The following is an 18290-nucleotide window of genomic DNA, read 5'->3' on the forward strand; positions in this document are numbered from 1 at the left end:
CCGGCCTAAACCGGCACAAACTCGTTCACATTAGGCAGCGTTCCCACTACGCCGGACCGGTAGATCTGCCGAAAACCGGACGCCGGACAAAGTGTTCACATTAGATCGGATCCCGGAAGAAATTCAGACAGTCAGTTTTGAAAGTGCTTGAATTGAAGTTGATTAAAAGAAGGCAAAATAAAAGAAAACATTGGGTACACCCTATTTTACGGGATAGATTTTCACTTGGAACATTTGAAACATTAATGGGTGAACTTAGAAGAGACGAATCAAAGTTCTTCAATTATTTTCGAATGACAGCAACCACTTTTGACGATTTTCTGGGATGGCTAGACATAAGAGTACGAGATACAAGTTTCAGAGAATGTATTTGCCCAGAACAAAGATTAGCCATATGTCTAAACCGGCACAAACTCGTTCACATTACTCCGGTCCCGGTCGTTCTACCGGCAATTCGTAGTGACAAAAAGCAGCGTTCCCACTACGCCGGACCGGCAGATCTACCGCGCCGGTAAATCTGCCGGAAGGGCTAGTGGCTGTACAATTTATATGAAGCTATTCACATTATCCCGGGTCCGGCATTTTTGCCGAGCCCGGCATTTTTACCGAGCGTTTTGTCACTACGACATGCCGGTAGAACGACCGGGCCCGGAGTAATGTGAACGAGTTTGTGCCGGTATCTGTCCCTCGCTCGCCCCGCTCGTGCTCCCCTCGCCCCGCCCGTGTTCCACTCACGTCATTCGGCTCGCATTTTCTGGTAAAAGTAGACGTTTAGCATGGATATTCAAGCAGAAACTTTAATTACGCTTGTCCAAGAGAGACCTGTTCTGTGGGATAAGACCGAAGACGTCTATAAAGACAAAAACTTAAAGTTAACAGCATGGCGTGAAGTATGTTTAATACTGAAACCAAACTTCGATGAACTGGATGAAAAAGAAAGAAAACAGTATGGTGAGTTTTTAATGTTTTATTGATAAAATGTAAATGCATTGATAAATTTTATTTTATAGCTGCTGCCTGCCACGGAACGGAACCAATATCCGAAACAAAATAATTAGTAAATGATGTTCGTATAGCGTTGGCATTAGGGCCACCTCGACTCGACACATTCCGATTCATGGGTGTCGTTTCTTGTTCTTGTCTATGTTCTATATTTTGGTAACTTTCAAAATTTATGCCATCTTTTTCTCTTACAAAATTATGTAAGACTGTACAAGCTTTAATTACTTGAATTGCTGTGTCTACGTTCAGATCTATAGCTCGATGCATTATTCGCCACTTATTTGCCAGAATACCAAAAGCGCACTCAACATACCTTCTTGCTCGACTTAGTCTATAGTTAAAAATCTTTTTTTCAGTATTCAAATGTGTACCTCCATATGGACGTAAGAGATTAGGTGTTAAAGCAAAGCCTTCATCGCCAACAAGTATAAACGGTAATTCTTCGTGCAAGTTTTCATGAAGCGGTCTAGGCTTTGGTACATTTAAAGTACCATCATTGATCTTTTGCCAAAATGTACTATCCTTTAATATAGTAGAATCGCATTCCTTGCCATATGAGCCCACACTAATAAAAATAAATCGGTACTCTGAATCGACAACTGCCATTAATACAAAAGAATAATACTCCTTGTAATTAAAGAACATAGAACCACTCTTGGCTGGTTTCAAAATTCTGATATGTTTGCCATCTACTGCTCCAAGACAGTGAGGAAAGTTGGCTTTTCTTTCGAATCCTGAAGCGATGTCCTCCCATTCTCTCTCAGTATCAGGCAGCTTAAGGAAATCTGTCTTTAGGTTTTCCCAAATGACGTGGGTCATTTCTTTTATTAGTTTACTTATTGTCGAAACGCCTACCCTGTATGAGTAATGTATTTCTTTGAATGAACATCCTGAAGCTAAATATCTAAAAAAAAGTATTTTTTGTTAATACATTATTACTTTATACGTCACCAAGAAAGAAATTGTATTGTTTAATGATATTTTTTTATTGATTTCAGGAAAACAGGTTTCCACTAAATGGAATAATATACGAGATTCGTGGCTTAAGACAGTAAAGAAACAAAAAGATGAGTCTAAATCTGGATCTTCGGCCAAAAAGACACGAAATTATTTATATCACGAGCAATTAATGTTTTTGAAAAAAGTTTCCGAACCTCGACCACCACATGAGTCAGTTTCAAAAAAAGTAAGAACCGAGACTGAAGTAGGCATGGAATCAGATTTTCGTTCACCTTTAATTAAAGATAAAAGAAAAATTGATAATAAAGAGGTAAATGACAGGATGGTAAAGTTTTTGGACTCCAGAATAAACCCAGAAAAGGAAAACCATCATCTGTCTTTCTTCAAAGGCATTATACCAATCTTGAACACTTTAACTATCGAAGAGACTTTAGAATTTCAAGCTAACGTCATGACAATGTTGCAAAAAATTAAAAGTAGGAATTATGAGAGACCAAATTACGGACATTGGCGTGATTCATATAATCAGATGACCGGACCAGATCAGTATTCTGGATACTACACACATAATAGCGTCAATCAACAGGCAACACCTATGCAAGATCAACACAACCCTGGATACTCTACGCAATATAATAGTAGCAATCAACAGGCACCAACATCTATACCATCAACTTCATCTCAGACATCGAATCCGAATCCAGCTTCGCCATCAGCATCTAGTAATCATTCCATACATTCCCAAGACTCAGATTACTTAGATTTTGAAGGGATTTAAGTTTGAGTACAAATAAATACTTAAATAAGTTATTTGCATTTTTAATTCATAATGATTATCAAATACATACACCCTCCCCCACACACACATTATATATATTCACTTTCATCAAACAAACATACATACATAGTAAATATTCATTCATTCATTCAGTCTTAAGTAGGTACCTACGTCAAAACTATTATTACGCAATCTAGTGCATAAAATAATATTACCTTAGACATATGGCTAATCTTTGTTCTGGGCAAATACATTCTCTGAAACTTGTATCTCGTACTCTTATGTCTAGTCGTCCCAGTAATTCGTCAAAAGTGGTTGCTGTCATTCGAAAATAATTGAAGAACTTTGATTCGTCTCTTCTAAGTTCACCCATTAATGTATCAAATGTTCCAAGTGAAAATCTTTCCCGTAAAATAGGGTGTACCCAATGTTTTCTTTTATTTTGCCTTCTATTAAGATACCACCACAACACAACAATTTCGTCGTCCATTGTGCGCGCAGGTCCAAATTCAACTGAGGCAAGTACTTGACTGTCTGAATTTCTTCCGGGATCCGATCTAATGTGAACACTCTGTCCGGCGTCCGGTTTTCGGCAGATCTACCGGTCCGGCGTAGTGGGAACGCTGCCAAACACTCGGTAAAAATGCCGGGTTTGGCAAAAATACCGGACCCGGGATAATGTGAATAGCTTCATATAAATTGTACAGCCACTAGCCCTTCCGGCAGATAAACCGGCGCGGCAGATCTGCCGGTCCGGCGTAGTGGGAACCCGGCCTTAGGGGGAGAAGTTTTCAAGATACTTTAGAGATGCCTCTGCGTCCGCACTCCAACATTCCAAATTTCGGATCGATACAGCAGTTTGCGCGGTTCGTTGATATATCAGTCAGTCAATCACCTCTGCGTCTAAGATTATGTTCGCCCCGACTTCGCCCGTGGTGTTAGCTTATGTCCACATATAAAGCCTATTCTAAGGTGAAAGAAATTTTCAAATCTGTCCAGTGATTTTTGTGTGAAAAGGTTACAAACATACTAAAATGCAAAAGTTTCCTCTTTATAATATTAGTGCAGATTGAGAAACTGCAACTTTATTCAATCGATAAATGGAATGCTTAAAAGAACTTAAGTATATCCATACAACTTATTTCAAAAGCATAAAAATACTCAATCGTAAAAAAAATAAAATATATTCATGAATGACTTTTTAAGCGAAAGATTTAGAACAAGAACTACTTTGAGATCGACGAAAAATATTATCACTACATAATATAAAACAAAGTCGTTTTCTCTGTCCCTATGTCCCTATGTATGCCTTAATCTTTAAAACTACGCAACAGATTTTGATTGGGTTTTTTAATACATAGAGTGATTCAAGAGGAAGGTTTATATGTATAATAACATCTATTAAACTTCTCCGAATTTAGGTAGTTATTTTTATAAAAATGAACTGGCAACCCTATCGGTATATTTTCGTTTCGCCATTTCTTCCTGTCACTCATTTCATTGGCATATTTCTATTTTAACAAGCGGCAACATCACGACCGATATATTGTGTAGAAAAGACTCCCTGCATAAAAGTTTTCAATTTATACTAGGTACCTAAGAAACGGATGATTCTATTACGATACTGTTATACTAAATTTCTGTTGCGTGCTACACAGAAATACGACAATAGAATTCAAAACATTTTCTTTATAATATTAGTTAAGATAAAGGGTATAGTATTTCCGAGGATTTAACTTAAAAACTCCAAGAAATACATTTTATAATCTACTAGCTGTCCCGGCGAAATTCGTAACGCCATAAATTATTATTTTGACATATTTTCCCCCATCTTTCTCACCTTTTAAGCCGTTCCCTAGACCTACACGGATATTTGAAGAGCAAGATAAGATAAATCCGTTCAGCCGTTCTCGAGTTTTAGCGAGACTAATAAACAGCAATTGATTTTTATATATAAGAGATATAATTGACGAAATTTGATAACAAATTTTTAAATGGTAAATTATAGTTTCACGAGTTAACTTTACGCACATAATCTACGGATAAACATAATACTATTATGTAAAAATAACTAATTAAATGGATGTATGAATGTCTAGTTCTTACAATGCATAAGGTCATATGCATTTAAAAGTAATTACACACAACTGGCCCTTGTCTCAAACGTAAATAAGGAAATATTATCATTAATTTATACCGTAATTAAATATTTATTAATTTCCGACATTATAAGATGCGATTTTGTAATCCTTGTATATAATTCTTAATATATGACATACTATTTATTTATTTAGGACTAGGCGCTCGTCCCGGCTCCGACCGGATATCAAGGTCCCCTTTTTAACCCAAGGGAGCATTTAATCGTGATAAAAGATTAAGGGATCCTTTCACACCCTGCATACCCTGTTTGTATACCAAATTTCATCAAAATCCGTTCAGTAGTTTCAGCGTGATTGACCGAGAAACATGCAAACAAACAAACTTTCACATTTATTATATTATTTATATTAGTGTGAAGTGAAATAGTGTGATTGGATATAAAAATCTGGATGTAATTTAACAAATAAATTTTAAGAATACAATGATGATTAAAAATACAGAGTCAGATTCATTGCGAGTTACATAATTTTTAACAGATATTGAAATTTACATGATAATGTTATAAAAATAATAGAAATTGATATACAATGTTGTTTTCAGTTGTTGTCTGATAAAATGATCATTGATAAGGACTCAATTTTATTTGATAGTGTATGAGTAAGGTACATGTGTTTGACATTCAAATAAAGATTCAAATTCAAATAAAGGAAAAATAGGAATCCTTAATAAAATAGTAAAAAGTGCAATTAAAAACAATTATCACAATCGGTTCACCCGGTCGAAAGTTCTGATGTAACAATCACAAAAAATACAGTCGTATTGAGAGCCTCCTTTTTTGAAGTCGGTAGATAAATTTGTATTTCATTCTAATAATAAAATACTCGTAAAATATTGTGAGAATAGATGTACGTTTATTACTCTCTCCAACAAAATCGATTGATATTCGAAATTAGTATAACATTTTTCAGCAAGATATCACTAAAGAAGCTGGTAACACCAACTAGTTTTGTAGACAGTTCAGTATTTCGATGAATAAAAGGATAGTCATAGAAAGTAAACAGTCGAAGGTAATAAAACATACGAGGAAATTATTTACACACATAAACAATTAATCGATTTATCGTTCCGCACAATGATTGTATATCAATTTTATAGTTTACGATGATAAATTGATAGGGAAATATCAAACAAATGATTACATTAATAACCCTTAAGCGATTAGAATAAATTACTAAATGTCATAAAGAATTAGAAAGTAAATACATCATATATATAAAAACTCCATGAATATAGCCTCTTTTGACGATATTTTTTTAAACGGCTGAATTCGGCGAAATTCGAATTTCAAAATACGAATTCCATTCAACGACAATTTTGTCCGATCTAATTTTAATCATGGACAGACATGGCGCTCCCCAGGACGCGTCTCAACTCAGAAACGTTTTAATCTGTATTTATATTTCAAGTGAAAACATTTAAAGAATGTTTAAACAGCCTGAAGATTGCAGTTGTTATAAGGAATTTGACAAGACTTAAATATGCTTAAAAGTTTGGTGACTTTTACATTTGAAAATTCTTATCTGATTTGTTAAGAAAGCCTTAACACCTAACTTGTTTATGTAGATATTATGCATTATTGGGTTTTTGGAACATAATAAATGCTGGAAATACATTATTCATAGATTATTTTAGGGAGTTAATAAACATACCTACTTCCTAACCTTTATTTGAATCATTTTATTCCTTGTATCGGAAAAAATATGGATTATGAGTAACCAGTAGTCATCAGTGTACATTGCCTATACTTTGTATATAAGTACTATAAACACCGCTCAGCAATTTATCAAATCAAAATGTTTATTATTTACTGGAAGCGAAACATAAAGTTATAAAAATGTCCGATTCTAATATGCTGCCTAAAATTTATGGACAATTATCACCCGCCATATTAGCATACTGAGTAATAAAACTTCTATATTTATACAACATGAACTTTGATTAAATAATAATACCATAAACATTGTAAAATATACTGCAACAAAATATAGGAATTTATTTTATAATCGCTATTTCAACTTAATTCTAATTTAATGCACGCCGCATAAAAACGATTTGAAAAACTGTAAAAATGACGATTTATCCAAGTTTTCGTGAATTACAAGCGACTCCTTGTTGATTTCGAATATTAATTAATTATAACAAAAAAAAAAAACAATCTTTCGCCGTATTGAAATACTATTGACGGTATAAAAATAATTGCTACGCTCTTAATTGGTTAAGTAAATAGGCATAAGAACATTTAGCTTTTACACTTATAATGGCAATTAAAAAACAATAAAAATGCCTCATAAATTTCTTAGATCATACGTATCATTATCTTAGAATTACGATGATATATTTATCTATGATTAAGCAAATATCGTAGTAGCCATATAGATTACAGCTGTCCTAAATTACAAAACATTAAAATTTAATCAATAATTTTAAGCTGTGACGTAAATGATAAAATTTATTACTATCCGAACAAGTACAGGACGCGATAAGGATCCTTAAGCGACACAATACGATACAATGACTCTTTTCGATATTGAATCATATTAAAACAAATAAATAATAAAATTCGGCATAAAACACAAAATTACCTTTGAATATAAAGAAACTCGCTGGTCCACGGCACAAATAAAATCCGTTTTTAAGTAAGGTACACAGCACTTGAATTATCGCGGATATTTAAAGACGCGAGCGATTAAATTGCAACGGCACGCGCGCTTGCTACGAGCGCTGGTGGCAGACTGGCTTGATTGAGTTGGCGCGTGCGTCGGGATGCGTGTGCGCAGTCAACAAGCAGGTGGCCTTGAAGAATGCAATTTCGAGATTTATCTCAGTGGTGTTTTTTGATCAAATATGGTTTAGACTTGGCCTTGCGCCTTTCTCGTTTTGGTTAGCTACCTGAACATCTGCAATACAATGTGGCAGCGGAGGCCCGTCCCGTCGATGATAGGGAGGTTTTTTGGACCTTTATAAGGTTTTGAGAGAACACATTTTCGGAGCAAGTTTTGAAGCTTATCGTATCTATAACCAACGTTATTAAAGTAAAGCAGTTCGTCACGTTTATATTTATTGATTTAAATGAAGAAGGAAATAGAAATAATTGTATATATTTAAAATTTCATATCCGTTTTGAACACTTCAGTTTCTATTAAAAGCCATTAGATGCGTTCTTTTTGAACCCATTTGAAGATCATCAACTGTTTTCTAGTTGAAGAGGGAGTCTGACTTTGAAATGAAAGGTTTGAGATGAAAGGGCCCGCCCTTTGATATCTATTATATATTATATATTGATATCTATATGATATTCAATTTAATATTATTTTAATATTAAATTTAAAGTGATATAATGTTTCAGTTACGTCTAAAATAATATTATTTCTTCGTACAACAACAATGCCTGACAGATATCACTATTTTAGAATAATGTTACTTTTTAAATATGTATTTCTAAATAAAAGTTATATAATAAGTTTAAATATTACGTTCTGGCTAATTAACAATATTCTTGATCTAACATAGGATAGGTTCGCGATTATTTATCACGAAAAGTCGTTTTAATCTCGCATCAGAACCTCTTTTTTAGAGTCGGCTAACAAAACCTTTAACAAAGCTGCCACAGTGCTCTCACTGAACAATTAAAAGTCGCCATTGTTAATTTAGAAAACCAGTGAATGTGGGAAAACATATTTTTTTGTATTATCACAGGTATATTATTTCACAAACTTTCTGTTACACGTAATGGCTGATTATGAAATTAATTGGCTGTTATTATTTGTTATGTTTAAATGATTTTACCTTTCCCCAGAAAAAGAAACGAATTGTGATTTATATCGATTTTATATTCTAAGAATTGCACACTACAAAAGTCTAATAAGAATAGTTTATGATATTATGACATAGTAATACGCGTAAGTCCGTATCCCGTAGGAATATCGGGATAAAAAGTTGCTTATATGTTATTCAAGTTATCCAGCTATCTACGTAACAAATTTCATTGCAATCGGTTCAGTGGTTTTTGTGTGAAAGAGCAACAAACACACACACATGCTTAGAAACTTTTGTATTTATAATATTAGTAGGTTTAGGAAGGATAGAATTAGTAGGATACGATATTGTTTATGTGGGAGTTGGGCACGCTTCGGCACGAATTGGGCCAGCTCGCAACGAGGAAGTATCCCACCCAACCACAGCCCACAGAAGATCGGCGTGGAGTAATAGCATGTTACTATTCTTCGTATGGTGAATGGGGCAGCCAGTGGCCCCTGACCCGTCGACAATCTTTCCTTATTGCTTACCATAAAATCGGGCAGCGCATTCGCAGAGGCACTATCTCTGTTGTGGACAAATTATAAGCAGCTCCCGTGGCCCCTTCACTGAAGCGGCTCGACGGAACACAGTGGGGTTCTGGCCGGTCAGAATTCGACATGACCCACGGCCCCTTCCCCGGGGATCGTGGGTATCTATACAAGATTGACATTAAAAAAAAGTTAAAGAAAAAGAGGCACTACCTCCGCGAATGTTCATTGGCGGTGGATCGCTTACCATCAGGCGAACCACTCGCTCCGCTATGACATAAAAAATACATTTTCTTTACTACATTTTCCGAATGTTTTTTCGAAAATCTGTTTTCATGTTATTTTTCAAATACTCCTAATTTTAACTAACAAGTACTTCATTTTTATTTTACAAAATGTGTTGAGATTTCCATATACTGGTTACTACAGTCGCAGAAAATATGACTGGCGTTATCATCCATATATCTAGCTGTTCGCCCCGGTTTCGCCCATGGTACATATATAGCATATGTCACACAGTGAAGATGTAGCTTGCTAATGATATAAGAATTTTTTTCATCCATCCAGCAGTTTTTGCGGTGAAAACGTTACAAACATACACAAATACATATATCCTCTTTATAATATTAGCGCTAACAACTTGTTCTAGAACTTTAAGAACAGATCTTTTTAGGGTTTGGAATAGCAATTGTCCTTTTAAAGATGGCTGACCCTTAGGCGCGTTTGAATTATGCTTGGCGCCAGCTGACCGCATGTGGTCGCTCAATGTATTAAATTTCTCGGTATCTAGGGCTTGATAGAGAGATTAAGGTAATCGGTAGTTAATGAAAATTACCAAAACGCAACAATGCTGCACAGGTTTGTGGAAGTTTTAACAGCTCTATATAGTTCTCTTCATAATTTTTTCTTAGATTCGCCATGGCTTCGCTCGTGCTACATATAAAGCATAGTATAAGTGAAGTTGCATATTTCTAATGCTGAAAGAATGTTTGAAATCAGTCCAGTGGTTTTCGTGAAAACGTTACAAACATACAAAATCCTCTTTATAATCTTATATATATAATATTTCCGTGTCACAATTTTAGTTACCAAACTCCTCCGTAACGGCTGGACTGGATGAAACTTTGTGTGCACGTTGTGTATGTCTGAAAATCGGCCAAAATCTATTTTTCATACCCCTAAATGATAAGAGTAAGGCAGAACAGCGTTTGCCGGGTGCAGCTAGTATTAGTATAGAATGTAGATAAAAGTATTTTTGGTTTAATTTGCTTCATCTTTCGAAAGCAGCGTCGTATTTCAGAAGTGTTGACGCGTCGCCGTGACTAATTATGAAGACTGCGGAAGCCAGCTAGGTGACGAGCTCAGGTGGATCAATTATATCCACTCTAATGGTGCATTTACACTTTCGTGTTAGCTATCGTCTGGCTATTTGCGCGTTTGTGTAAATGCACCTTAAAGTTTACTAGCTTTTTTACCCGGCTCTGCTCGCGTGCATGTTTTCAATCACCTTTTTCACTTTTATTTTACGGACAAAGCTTAAATATTATGTACTTACAATTAATTTTTGTATTTGTTTTATTTAATTTTTTGTAAAATTTGTAATTAACAGTTCCCTAATCTGTACTTCTTATCATCATCATCATCATCAGCCCTTATATGTTCCCACTGCTGAGACACAGGCCTCCTATGAGGGTTTAGGCCATAATCCACCACGCTGGCCAAGTGCGGGTTGGCAGATGTCACATGTCGTCGAACTTTTGATTCTCGGACATGCCGGTTTCCTCACGATGTTTTCCTTCACCGTTTTAAGCAGTGGTGATATTATCTACATGCGCAGATAAATTGAAAAATCAATATATTTCCTGCACGCTCACCCGGTCTCGAACCCCGACTTATCGATTTTGAAGTCCGAGGTTCTCACAACTGAGCCACCACTGCTTTTTACTACTTCTTATAACACACCTTAAAAGTATTGAAAAATTATAGTACTGAAAGGGGCGAAGTTATTACCGTTTAAAATGTAGTTTGTATAATGGTTCAAAATTTAAATACAGATAAAAAATGTCAATTAACTGGTACATAATGTCAACCTTCATCAAATTCCGAACAGTTAAAAGTAAATTTAGCAAGATATTTTGCACCTGTCCACGTGTTCGACATTTCTGATATTCTTATTTCGTCAATTTATTACTTATGGTCTGTATGATGCTACATAAAATATATCATATCGTACTAATAATATAAATGTGAAAGTTTGTAAGGATGTGTGTGTGTGTGTGTGTGTGTTTGTTGCTCTTTCACGCAAAAACTACTGAACCGATTGCAATGAAATTTGGTACGTAGACAGCTGGACAACTGGAATAATATATAGGCAACTTTTTATCCCGATATTCCTACAGGATACGGACTTATGCGGGTGAAACCGCGGGGCGCAGCTAGTATTCTATATAACAGACTACTTTATTACGATGCAAAATTAATTTTTTTGGACAATGCCAATTTTATTCACTATCCCTTTTTTTCTTTTTATCCATTTTTTTCTTTTATTTAATTTAAGCCTTATTTGAATTTTCTTCCTCATTAAAACTTTTACAATTTATCATTAATTGACATGTGAATTGTTTTTAGTAATACAACTGAATTATACTCCAACTATATAAATAGTGTGGATAAGAAAGATCCATTTAAATAGTCTCTTAAGTACGTATAATATCGCCTATAATTTCAGAAAGTTATACGCTTTTACCAAACATGACTTATTACGTAAAGTTTGTCTGTTTATCTTGTACAAGTTAAACACTTATCTTTACATAGATAATAATCCGCATCAGCATTCCTAAAACATAAATCTCTATCGTTTCATCCGCATTTCAAAAGTGGTATGTTAATAAGAAATATGAATATGGGAATAGAAATGATCGTAGCAAGAAAAATAGGTTATTTAAATTCTATTCTCAAATTATTTCAGATTGAGAATCGCGACGAATGAACCATAATACAATTTTATTTTATTTCAATATTATTATATGTATAGATAATATAATTTTTGTGGACTTTCGCATAGTTTAATCTATTGGATGATTCTAATTTTTTTTCATCGTCATGAGACTTGCAGATATTAAAGGGATTCATGTCGTGATTTATTTACTACTCACTTCCCCCGAGACTTCGTTCACATAATTAGGACGGCTTATCTCGAATTATATAAATAGCGATCACGCAACCTGACACACCTCTGCAACAGTTTAATATGAGAACTCACTTAATTTAATTACCGGTAGAAATAGCTAAACATTCAAACGCATAGCTGAAAAACAATTTTGGCGCAAGTCCAGTCCCCGGTGGCACCCCGCTGCATATCTTACGCGGCGACGCATTCGTGGCGCCAAACTATATAGGGAAATACTTTATGTAAGGTCGTTGCCCGATTGCCGGACGGACTGCACTTGCCTGATATTTAAAAATTATTTCGGTCTATAAAGGGAATTTCGGAAACGGTAACCTTGACCTTGTCGATTGCATTGATGATTCCATATTAATACAAGTTATTACATTTTAATGTGATTTCGCAGATTTATTGCGATATCTGGTTGTTAAATGTGTTGAAGTATTGTATTTATTTCTTTATGGTGTATATATTTAGTTTTGTTCTGTTAAATTAAGTTTATTTCTGTCTGCTTTTGAAATAAATGTGTAACTTATAGGTATTTTTGAAAAATATACGTAGATTGTATCTAGTACAATCTAACGAAGCTGAAAAGATACAGCTTTGTTCAAATTGAGCTTTGTCACTTTAGATTAGAGCGTCTCGAGTGTTAATCAGGTTATAAACTATCTGCGTGCCATATTTCACTTAAATCTGTTAAGCCATTTTGGGCGATAAGCTTTCAAGCGCAAACTGAAAACTTTGTCCTTTGTGTGTACGAGTCGATTATAACACAAAAGTACTACAGAGGTCTTGCTTTAACATTTATAATTTAAGGAGTAAAAGTAATTTTTTTATTTAAAATCTAAGTTTTAAATTAAAGACATTATCTTTAATATTTAAATCATTATACAGGAAAATGGAAATGCTTATACTTATTTCAGTTTTTATGATATTAAAGTAATAAACACATGCTGTGTTGGTATATTATAATGTTGATAATTTATAGTAGGAAGTTATTACTTGAATACCAAATTATTAAAACAGTGACTCAGATAATATTAATGTATATATGGAATAAAAGCAACTGTAACTTCAATCAATCCAACGTTTGTTAATTAATCACACCAGACCAGCTAAACCGTTTCGAATAAAATTTCACATTTACATCCCATTAATAGACTAAATATAATAATATAAACCTGATGCTGTATTAATATACTACTCTCAGAAACTTGTTGACTTATCTCATCACCGAAACCACATCACCGAAGTAGATGATGTTATTTGAAATGATAACAATAATTAAAAACCCAGAATGAAACATAGGCTGCATTTTTCACTTAGCCTCTAAAGTATCGAAACTTTGGGTGGTCTGCGCGTAAAATCGCGGAGCAGAGCTGGTATGCTCCAGATCGAGTAAACAGTAGTTTATTTTTCATCGCAGTAAACGCATGCGCAGCCGCAGGAAGCAGCTAAATAATAATAATACAGTGTTATTAAACAACTTATGGTGCATTTAAATGTTAAATGCAATAATTGCATATATCTACTGAGTTGTATCAATGGAATAAATTATTATAATTAAATTACGTACAATTATCTAACGCCAAGTGATGTAAGAATTTATATTCAATAAAAATAATAGTTATAAAGCAGTCTTAAATCATTGTTATAGAAGTAATAAGATCACTTATTAGATATAGCACTATAATGCCCTATCCGATAGGTCATAAACACTTGATTGATATGTAATTTACTGAACCTTATTTGTCCTTAACAAATTTGATATGAAATTCATATGGAGGCCAGCCTGTGTCCTTTTCCTCTCCCTTTCCAGTCTGTTCTTCTTAATACTCCTATCCTATCCTACTAATATTATAAATGCGAAAGTTTGTAAGGATGTATGTATGTTTGATGCTCTTTCACGCAAAAACTACTGAACCGATTGCAGTGAAATTTGGTACATAGACAGCTGGACAACTGGAATAACATATAGGCTTTTTATCCCGATATTGCTACGGGATACGGACTTACGCGGGTGAAACCGCGGGGCGCATCTAGTCCTCAATTCTTTCCTTACCCCTTTCTCCTTAAAAGCAAGTAACGCAGTCGCTAAAACATTACTTCTGCAAATGTTCATGGGCGGTGGTGACCGCATACCACGCGAGCCACCAGATCAGCTGCTCGCTATGACATAAAAAATATCTAAATGATGTAAAAAGATCGATTCTTCTAGAGTTTAATTAACATTACAAGTATTATGAATAATGTAAACCAATATAATAATTAAACGATTTTGACGTTCGCCGGAAGTTTATAGCAATTGAAAATAAATATAATTACTATTAACTTATATCTTCTTAAATGGACGTAAATTTTTATTATAATACTAGCGACCCGCCCTGACTATGCACGGGTGCAATAACACCTGATATATACATATAAACCTTCCTCTCGAACCACTCTATCTATTTAAAAAAACCTCAAAATGTGTTGCGTAATTTTTAAGATCTAGACATACAGAAGCACAGACTGCGGAAAGCGACTTTTAACGAATTTTAACGATGAATCTCGCAAATCCAAATTAGATTGCGCTATACGTTTCCACGGCAAGTATGGAGAAGGATGTAAACTACAGACTAGTTATGCCTTCCGGCCGGCCTTGCGTCAAGGCGAACACAAAACGGACAACGTACAAGCCATGGGGCGTAGCATATGTCACATTGTATAATCCTCATACTTCGTGTGGACTTAGTTGTAATATAGATAAGTTTGTAATGGGAAAATTTTCGATACATAATTCTTTCACTTACATATTTCTTTCACGGGTCGAAAATATTGTATTTCTTATATTTATTTATTTTTTATATAAATAAAATTAAGAAAGATAAATTTCAAAGTCCAGTGATTTTTGCGTGAAAATGTTACAAACATACAAAATTTTCCTCCTTATGATATTAGTGCATTTACAACAGAAAATGGGTAATAATCTGTTTGAATATTTATTTCAATCTAAACGATAGTGCAAATACACTTAAACATGCGTATCTTTTCGCTACAATCGGATTTGTAAATAAAAAAAATGGCGTCTATAAAAACCATCGAGGACATGTCCTATATAGGTAATATATGTTTATAACGATATTAAATACTTTACCGTTAATAAATCTACCGTTAAAAGGATATATATTACGGTTGTTTTTCGCATTTACGCTTGTCCTATTGAGTCTGTGTTATATTCCTAGCGACTATGGATTGCTATATATAAACCCACTCCACGACCTTTAGGGAAGAAGCCATGGGAGCTTATTAAGCCTATGTTGTGATAATGGCAACCGCACTTGGCCAGAGTCGATTATGACTATTATATTTAACTGAATATCCTACTAATATTATAAATGCGAAAGTTTGTAAGGATGTGTGTACATCTGGTGTATCGCACCCGCGTAAGTCCGTACCCCGTAGCAATATCGGGATAAAAATTTGCCTATATGTTATTCCAGTTGTCCAGCTGTCTACGTACCAAATTTTATTGCAATCGGTTCAGTATTTTTTGCGTAAAAGAGCAACAAACACACACACATCCTTACAAACTTTCGCATTTATAATATTAGTAGGATAGGATAGGATTAGTAGGATTAGAGGATATAATTATAAAGAGATTTGTCTCCAATTGTCGTGATGTTGATGAATCATAAATATTATCGCAAAAGTTTAATTTCCGCTGGCAATGAAAGTAAATTAGGGCAACCCACGCCACTGCATTCGGGTCTAGGACGTTTTTTATAGATTTTTTTTCGAATAAGGCAAGTAAATTATTTACTTTTACTTATTATAAGTATGTATCGAAACCCTTTATCCTGTTTTGACATGAGGTACTTATTTTACTAACCGATTTCGGAAAAGGAGGTTACCAATTCGATGTGTAGGTTTGTAATAATATCAATCGTGCAGTCTTTGCTATGTTAGTCAATAACAAATAAACTTACATGGCATACTATTCGGTTCAGAGTGTTTTTTAAATACTTCACTAGCGATCCACCCGGCTCCGTTCGTGACACATATGCAGTGTATGGAAGGGATCACTCGTGATCAATAGTAAATTTTTTTTTTAAATCGGTCCTCTAGTTCTTGAGATTAGCGCATTCAAACAAACTGTTTAGCTTTATATTATAGAAGTATAGTTTTAGTAGTTAGTACAATTACATAATCAAAGGCAAGTCAATATATTCTGCATTCTATGCATGACTTTTTTATGGGTTTTACTTACAAATGTTCGCATAAACTTACGTCTGACCTTCATTTACCATGCAATTACATCATCCTCACAGAAAAATCAATTTAAAACCATAACTTATACATTTGATTAGGTCATATTGAAGTGTGACCGACACAATGATGTCAGGTGCGAAAACGAAATAAAATTACTTCGCAAAAACACGTGTAATAAAAAATCCTATTGTACCTACTTTTTTAGAATTATATTGACCTTTGCCCTTAAAGTAAATTTGTTTAAATTTGTCTTTGATATTTAATAACCGTATTACAAAATAGTTGATTGAATTAGTACGATTTAGTAAATTTAATAAGACTAAAATTATAATTTAGAGTTTTATTAGCTACGCTCCGGCGGTTTCACTCACGTGGTACAGACATTAGAGCCTGGCCTTTCTGCATAAATGATCGATTCAACACAGAACGAATTTTTTAAAACGGTCCGAAAGTTCCTGAGATTAGCACGTTCTTACAAACAAATTCTTATTACGCTAAGCGAAATAAGTCATTTTAAATGTATAGTATCTTTTGCACTAGCATCTGTATCAAATTTTTTATATATATTTATTTTGTATAAGTGTAAAAATTGTTGGCTATTCTAAGTTAATAAATAAATACGCTTTATAATATTTAGTTTCATATCATTGAAATGCCTTATAAATAAAAATTTTTCAAAGAATAGAAAGGGTTGATCACGAGGCAGAATTCGTACTTGCGTCTTTTTGACAAACGGTAGAAACGCGCAAAAACTTAATATATATCAATATAAATAACGTGTCACGCTGTTTGTCCGCGATTTGCTCCTAGACCACTCAACTGATGTTAATCAAATTTGCACACCAAGTGGAGTTTGATCCAACTTTAAAGATAGGATAGTTTATATTATTTACTTTACGCTAAATGACTACCAGCGCAGAGCAGGAATCTGGTATCTTATATTGTCTCCATATTAAAGTGAGTTGACGGCATTATGCGAGACTAGCTGCGCCCGGCGGTTTCACCCGCGTATGTCCGTATCCCGTAGGAATATCGAGATAAAAAATTGCCTATATGTTATTCTAGCTGTCTAGCTATCTACGTACTAAATTTCATTGCAATCGGTTCATTAGTTTTTGCGTGAAAAAGCAACAAACACACACACATCTTTACAAACTTTCGCATTTATAATATTAGTAGGATTCGTAGGATTCGTAGGATAAGTGCCTACGAAAAGCTAGGTCCTCTATGTTTTGAAGTATCAAATACCACTGATTTAACATCTCATTGTATCGGAGGGGATCACCCCACATCACACAATGGCAGTGCTGTTCAAATTTGGTGGTCGTTGACTTTTATCTGTTACAGCTTTGTCCCTGTAACCTATTTGTGATAAAGATTATATAGGGAGTTCGCTTTTTGCATTTTTACGAGTGTTTTTGTTTGTAATAATTATTTTATACAAAACTAAACCGGTGTCAAATTATCAAACCAAATTATCAAATAAAAAAAAAATTATATAAATCGCAAGTTCCACCCAATGAAAAATTAGAAGTTAAAAACTTTTAACGGATTATAAACGCGATTTATTCATTATATTATTAACCCGACGTTTCGAACACTTTAAAGCGAACGTGGTCACGGGGAGACTCCTAATCGAAACGTCGGGTTAATAATATAATGAATAAATCCCGTTTAAAATCCG

General features: G+C 34.3%; 1 protein-coding gene across 2 annotated transcripts in view; it reads right to left on the reverse strand.

Annotated features, from left to right (window-relative positions):
• Positions 1–18290, reverse strand: part of LOC119835829 (GAS2-like protein pickled eggs) — a 120269-nt gene that overhangs the window by 59696 nt on the left and 42283 nt on the right. Inside the window, exon 1 of one of the 2 annotated variants that reach the window (XM_038360854.1) lies at positions 7483–7646. The exons of the other annotated variant lie outside the window; for it this stretch is intronic. The gene's annotated coding sequence lies outside the window, so the exon portion shown is untranslated. Of the gene's footprint in view, positions 1–7482; positions 7647–18290 lie in introns of those variants that run through there. 2 annotated transcript variants of the gene reach the window in all.

Source organism: Zerene cesonia, chromosome 2 (genome assembly GCF_012273895.1).
Source record: "Zerene cesonia ecotype Mississippi chromosome 2, Zerene_cesonia_1.1, whole genome shotgun sequence".
In the NCBI taxonomy this organism is placed as follows: Eukaryota; Metazoa; Arthropoda; class Insecta; order Lepidoptera; family Pieridae; genus Zerene; species Zerene cesonia.